General features: G+C 42.2%; 1 long non-coding RNA gene across 1 annotated transcript; it reads right to left on the bottom strand.

The window, feature by feature from the left end:
• Positions 1-447: 447 nt before the first annotated feature.
• LOC140706584 (uncharacterized) lies at positions 448-3355 on the bottom strand. The gene is made up of 2 exons (XR_012086307.2): positions 2394-3355; positions 448-695 (listed from the first exon to the last, which is right to left on the bottom strand). It is a non-coding gene; the product is annotated as an uncharacterized LOC140706584 (long non-coding RNA).
• Between the last annotated feature and the right edge of the window lie 3516 nt (positions 3356-6871).

Here is a 6871-nt window from a genome sequence, read left to right as displayed (position 1 = left end):
ATATGAACAACTCCATATATGCTTGTTGTGGGTTTTTCGGGCTCTTTGGCCGTGTTCTGAAGGTTGTTCTTCCTAATGTTTCACCAGTTTCTGTGGCCGGCATCTTCAGAGGACAGTCCTCTGAAGATGCCGGCCACAGAAACTGGCAAAACATTAGGAAGAACAGAACATGGCCAAAGAGCCTGAAAAACCCACAACAACCATTAGATCCCGGCCGTGAAAGCCTTCGCGAACTCCATATATCCTACTTCCAATACACATGTGTTCATTCCCTGTCACACCCAAATGGTACATATTCTCTAATCGTCATCACATTTGTAGATATTATCTCCCTTGACACATTCTCAGTAGTCTGAGGAAGCTGAAATGCAATAGGCAGAACAACAATGGGTGGGCAAGTGGGTGGATGAGGGCAGAAAAGGCTGACTGAAAAAATTTGCCAATGGATTCGTCAATCTCTTGTGAGATTTATTCATTGTAACAAAAATGAAACAGCTTTCCTGAAGTGCCAAAATTTTATCTTGGCTATTGCAGAAAAAAGAAGAAGAAGATACGTAGATATTATGAATTGCAGGTGAGTGAAAATGTAAAACGAGCACAGCTTGTTTTGCATTCCTGCTTATCTCAGGCATTTTGTCAAGGTGAGTGTCAATTCTGAATCCCAGCTGTCTGTAATCCAGTTTCTCCTTGTGTCCCTTATATGAAGAAGAAAAAAAGAATAAAGTTAGAGTAGTTAGTAAACCACATTGACTGATGTTGGAGACTGACATTTAAGAAAGGAAATTGCATCCTCCCCTCCTTCTCCCCATCATTGCACTTGAGCAAACAGCCATGGTGTGAAAATAAATCTTGTGGTGCTGCATGTGTAGCATTTTCTTTTTAATTTTATTTTAAGTCAGTGGATTTTCCACAGCCAGGAGGAGGTAGAAATGACATCAGAGTTGAGGCATTTACTAGGTGGAGATGGCTATTTATTTATTTATTTATTTATTTATTTATTTATTTATTTATTTATTTATTTATTTATTTATTTATTTATTTATTTATTTATTTATTTATTTATTTATTTATTTATTTATACCCGCCTATCTGGTCATTGTGACCTCTTTAGGTGGCTGTACATAGATATCACTGCTGCATCAAAGATGCTACAGCAGCCTATTGTCAGGTGAGCCAAATGCCTCCAAAGGCTGGAGCCATGAATAAACACACAGACCCCATTTTTTTCTTTAGAAGACATCTTGTGGCACTGTGGAAGGAGCCTTATGGTGCAGCAGTTAAACTGTAGTATGGCAAACCTCTGCTCACAACCCAGGTTCAATTTCAGGTAGCCAGCTTGAGGTTCACTCAGCCTTCCATCCTTCCAAGTACCCAGCCTGTGGGGGTGTGGCAATGTGTAGCTTGCTTAATTAAATGGTAAACTGCCCAGAGAGTCTTTAAACACTATGTTTAAAGACTCTTACAGTATGTAAGCCGCACACTTTGCTTTTTTCCCTCTTTTTTAGAATGAATTGGCCACATCTTTATTGGTTGCAGCTGTCAATAGCCCCTGGCACTAGCATGGAGGGCACATCTGACCTGACTGATGCCTGGTGATACACAAGACGAAAAGGTTGACATTAACAGGTGTCCATGCATAACTGTGTGGCTCCATCTGTCACCCAGGGCAAGAGCGTGTGACAGCCTCTGAGCTGGGTCACCTTGAAGTTCTTCTCACTTTAGTGATTCAGTATCCTAGACAACAGCAGCATAGCTTGGGGGCAAGGTTCCCATTGAACTGAGTGCACAAACGTCTCTGCCTCCCTGAGCACAGCTGTCTTCCTTCTCTGTGCAGTGGTCACTCTAGGTTCCAGTTGTGATACAACCCAGCGTGCGGGGGCAGAGTCACATGTGCATGCAGGGGTGGAGTCGCAAGAGAGAGAGAGAGATGATTTCCCATCCAGCAGAGCCGAAATTAGAGGGCATGTTAACTTGGGGATCTGGGCAGGCTGTGGAGCACCCACAGCTCTCCCTTCCATTATATGAACTGCTACTTTTCACACCATCTATTATCCACTGCTGGATGCCAGCTGCCTCACTGTATGTAATAAGGGGGCCATCTAAAGGAGGAACAGACCTCCTTCTATTAGATGCACACAAAACCCTATGTTGCAGTAATGGAAAAAAAAATCTTTTCAAAGTATTCTGTAAGAAATACATTGGAAAACCCAAGGAGGAAATTATTATTTATAAAACTATTCATGACAAAATAGGATCCATTTATATTGCTATGAAATATCAGTCTGAATATCTCTACCCATAACACTTCCATGGCTTCATTGAATCCAAAATATTAAAAAGATAGCCAACCATCTCCAAAATGATCCTATTTGATATAAAAAACATTATCTCACCTTTTCTTTTGCCATGCTTTGAAAACAATCAGAATCCATAAAAATCCATTGATTTTCAGAACGGTCTCCTGCCTTCTTTCCACTGCCAAGATCTTTTCCATTCATCTTGTTCCCTGCTTCGTCAGCTTTCAAAGGGAGGGAGAACAGCAATCTGAAGGGGGTTAAGCTAAATGCAATGATCAAGAAGGCAATAAAATCAGCACGGAACCCCTCCTTACTACCAGCTAGTAATCACTCAGAAGCTGTGGCTGCAGTATTCATTAGGAGAAATCAAATGAAATCCGAGGAGAAAATAGTCTCAAAAGTGTTAGCATATATGGAATTGAAAGAACATGTCTGGGCACGTGGAGACATATGGATGACTTTATTAGTGAGTTCTGAGGGAGAGATGGAAGCTAGGGAGAATCATAGGGGAATAGGTGAAGTTGAAAAGTATCTTTGCCATCAAACATGTGTATATCTGCAGGCGTCCTTTTCCCAACATCTGCTGAAACTTAAGGGGATCTGCGCTCCTGGAATCACACGAGGTGCAGAGGAACCAAGAACCTGTTTCAAAGGCAAAATAGTTGCATTGACAATGAATGAAAATGAACCTATCCCACTGAGCTTTGAAGATCTCATTATCAGAGGCCGTTGGGGGTTGGGTAGATGAGGTTTTAGGAATTTTTCCCACATGATTGCTTTTCTCATGCTAGTGGGTAAGTCACCTCTGCCATGCCAGCAAGGCAAATGTAGCTGTATAGGAAGATCAATATTTGGCTCCCGTTTTCAAAAAGACAGTGTTACGAAGGGATTTTCCAAGACGCAGTTAATGAAGGAGGAATTTAGTCTGATTAGAACGTATCATTTTTGTTCCTACTATAAGAACAGGGGATGCTTTAGAGAGTACACTAAAGCCCAGCTGGCTGGGAAAAGCTGTTTCCTTAATTGAGAAATCGTATTTGAAAAGGAACTTCTTGCCAGGTCAGCCATGCATATTGTACACAGAGCACGTCTTGGAGAGATTATGTTTTCATCTTCAGCTTTGATGGTTTGGGCGGGGGGGGGATTGCCTCACATCTTCTTTCAGTTTAAATCCTAACTTGGATGGCACTGAGTTTCCCTGTAGAGTGGCATTCATACCCCTGTCAAGCTCCTTGTCCTTGAGGCTGGCAGCCTTTGGTGTCATTGTTTCTAGAAATCAGGGTTTCTGACATCTGGTACAGAAGCACCGCCTGAGACCTATCTCTAAGTAGAAGGCCTCAAAATGGTTGACGCAGCTTAACAGCTGAAGGCTGCTGTAACATGCACTTAGCCTTCAAAGGTGTCATGCTTGTCAAGAGGCCTGTGACCACTTTTTCAGTTAACATGCTTATTTGGTTCCTTCCTTCCTTTGCTTTTGCAAACTGAACTTTCATATAAAAAACTGATTCTGAAGAACTGGGAAACATCAGGCAGAGTAAAGAAAACATGGCCTTTACTGGAAATGGTGTGTATAAGAAAGGCATACAAAGAAAGAAAGGGATGGGAAAGGGCCATAAATATGCAGGACAGAGGCTCATCTAGAAAAAAAAATGCATAAGAAGGCTGAACCCAGAGATCAGTATCTTTTTGTCATCTTCAGAGATCTCCAGAGCCCCATTACCTGCTACTCTCGCTCCTTGTTTTTGCAGCCTCTCTGACACTAACTTGATCTTACCAAGAGATTGAACCATAATAGGAGTGAGGAAAAAGGACAGCAGTTTTCATTCACCTTGCCCTCTCCCTAGTGGTAGGGATGAGGTACAGATGGACAGAGCACATGGATTACCACCAGCACCAGCAATGAACAGCTGAGGCCACTTGAGGGTCTCATCCTTGGCCCTTCAAGACCTGGAGCCAGTTCTGACATTTATCATTTTGGTTTATATATAACTTTAAACATTTCAGATTGCTTTACATGTAAAACCTCTCCAGTCGTCAAACCTATTATCCAAGGTAGGCCATCTTCTTAGCTGCACACTGCAGAGGGAGAGTTGAGGATGAGGAACAGTGGCTTGTTTAAAGCCTGTGATGAGGTGGTGTTAGAAGCACGCTTGCAGCTTAACTGCCTGGTCTTCTGTGATTTCCAAGCACTTCTACTAGGCTCTCTTGCATTGCTTCTTTGATGATGTGGCACAGTCAGGAGATGGGGATATGCAAATTCCAAGTGACATTTACACAACGAGAACAATGAATCAGTTAAGTAAAGGGTATGACATTTGCAAGTTTCTGTCATCCATATGGAATAATGTAGGGTACTGGTCCAAATGTGTTGGAAATCAGTACTGGAAGTACATGCAAGTTCTCAAGAAGTCTGAAATAAGAAAATTTAGTTCTCAACCCTGCATAATTCAGATGTTTTGGACTTTCAGTTTCCAGAACCCCTGACCATTGGGCATGCTGATAAAGGAAACTGGAAGTCAAAATCCAAAAGCTCTAAAGAATCAAAGAGGGAGAGTCACTAATCTAGGAGATCTCTCTGCAGCTCCATGTGTATTTAGCTGGAAGAAGGAAAGGGTATAGAGCAGACATTGCCACAGTCTTAATTATGCAAGATGCACTGCTCTTACTCAATTAAAGAAAGGCTTTTGATCATCTCAAGAAGTTTTCTCTCTCTCTCTCTCTCCCCCCTCTGTCTGTCTGTCTGTCTGTCTCTCTCTGTCTGTCTGTCTGTCTGTCTGTCTCTCTCTCTCTCTCTCTCTCTCTCTCTCTCTCTCTCTCTCTGTGTGTGTGTGTGTGTGTGTGTGTGTGTGTGTGAGACAGAGAGAGAGAGAGAGAGAGAGAGAGAGAGATTTGACTGGCAACATTTTGCAGAAGGAGGCCTAGCATCATGATTTAAATTGGCAGGTCTCCTTGCACTGGCATGAGATTGGGGGCAGGATGATGGGGTGAGACATTAAAAGGATTGTTTTGTTTAGAGCACTTGAAGGATCTGTTCACTGATCTTGTCTTTAGATGCTGCCAGTTGTAGATACAGTACATCTAACTACAATGGATTGCCTAGTACTTTCAAGCTGGCCCCAGATGTTTTGCTTTTTTAAGAAAGGAAGAGGATGATGCCCCTTTCCATTCTGCCTACAAAGGCCAAATGCACAGGCAGCAGGCAGTGGCTAGGCTACTGTGGGAAGCCTCCCAACTGGATATGGGGGACAAATTAAAAAACGGATCACAATATTCGTGAAAAATCGCTGATTCATTAAATATTCATCCCTTCATATTCATCAGTTCCAGAGACCCCAATGAATATGAAGGAATGAATATGTCCCCATTTTTATTTGTCCCCTATAGGAAGAGAGGGAAGGTTAGCTTTCCTTCTCTTCCTACCACATTCCCATTCTGCCAATTGGTACTCCGATCAGCTGATCGGTGGGCCGATAGGCAGCCAACCAAACCCCCAGCCAGCCGCCCCCACAGCCTATCCCCCTTCCCCTTCCTACCTTAGCCACTGCCGCCATCCACCACCACCCGGCACCGCTGTCATCTACTGCTGCCCACTGTGGTGGCCTCCACAGCCATGGCCTGGTGTGTTTCATCGGTTCATGGGGAGGAGATTCATGCTTCGCCAACGCTTGTGCTGGCCAATCAAACGTGCATAGCTCTGCACACCACATAAGCCATGTGTTACAAGTTTATAAGTATGTGTCCTATTTTTCCGTCTTCAGGTAGATCTCAAAATAGTAGATTAAGTTATCAGATACCTGACATGTCATAATATAGGGCTAGAATAGTGTATGGCAGTAGTCATTTCTCAAGTGATTTTCTTAAGATAGAGATCGTTGGAATGGCCCTCTCATTGCACCAGCAAATAATGGCAACATTCAGATGTGTGGATTTATTGTCTCACTATCCTAGACTGAGTAGATAGAATCTTATTCTATCAACAGTTCAAACAATAGTCGATGATACAGTGGGACCAGGTCTCATAGGGTTGAAACCCTGGGGTTTTTTGAGTACTAGGGAGTGTGCCATCACCTGACACCTACCTCAGACTTCCCAGTTCCCTCTGAACTTAGCTGTAATACTCACACTAGTGGGAAGAGAAACTGACTTTTCTAGCAACAGAATACTATGCAAACTATCTGGGCTGTATTGCAGAGAATCTTAGGGTGATTTGGTCCTGAATGGTCATTTAAGAGCCATCAACTTTATAAGCTGCCTGTTGATATGAAGCAATCTAGATGTCTGCATTTTTGGAATCTCCTTATGGGATAGGTGGCTACGGGGAGTGTTATGGTGAGCATTTGCATCTCCAAATATCCCATTAAACCACTTTCTTTATTTATTTATTTATTTATTTATTTATTTATTTATTTATTTATTTATTTATTTATTTATTTATTTATTTATTTATTTATTTATTTATTCTATTTATACCCCGCCTATCTGGTCATTGCGATCACTCTAGGTGGCTAATCACTTATGGTGATTATCAATCATGCATGGCAAGCAGCAGCATTATATGGTATATTGATTTCCTT

Source organism: Pogona vitticeps, chromosome 1 (assembly GCF_051106095.1).
Source record: "Pogona vitticeps strain Pit_001003342236 chromosome 1, PviZW2.1, whole genome shotgun sequence".
Lineage (NCBI taxonomy): Eukaryota > Metazoa > Chordata > Lepidosauria > Squamata > Agamidae > Pogona > Pogona vitticeps.
This window is presented reverse-complemented; position numbering and strand designations above follow the sequence as displayed.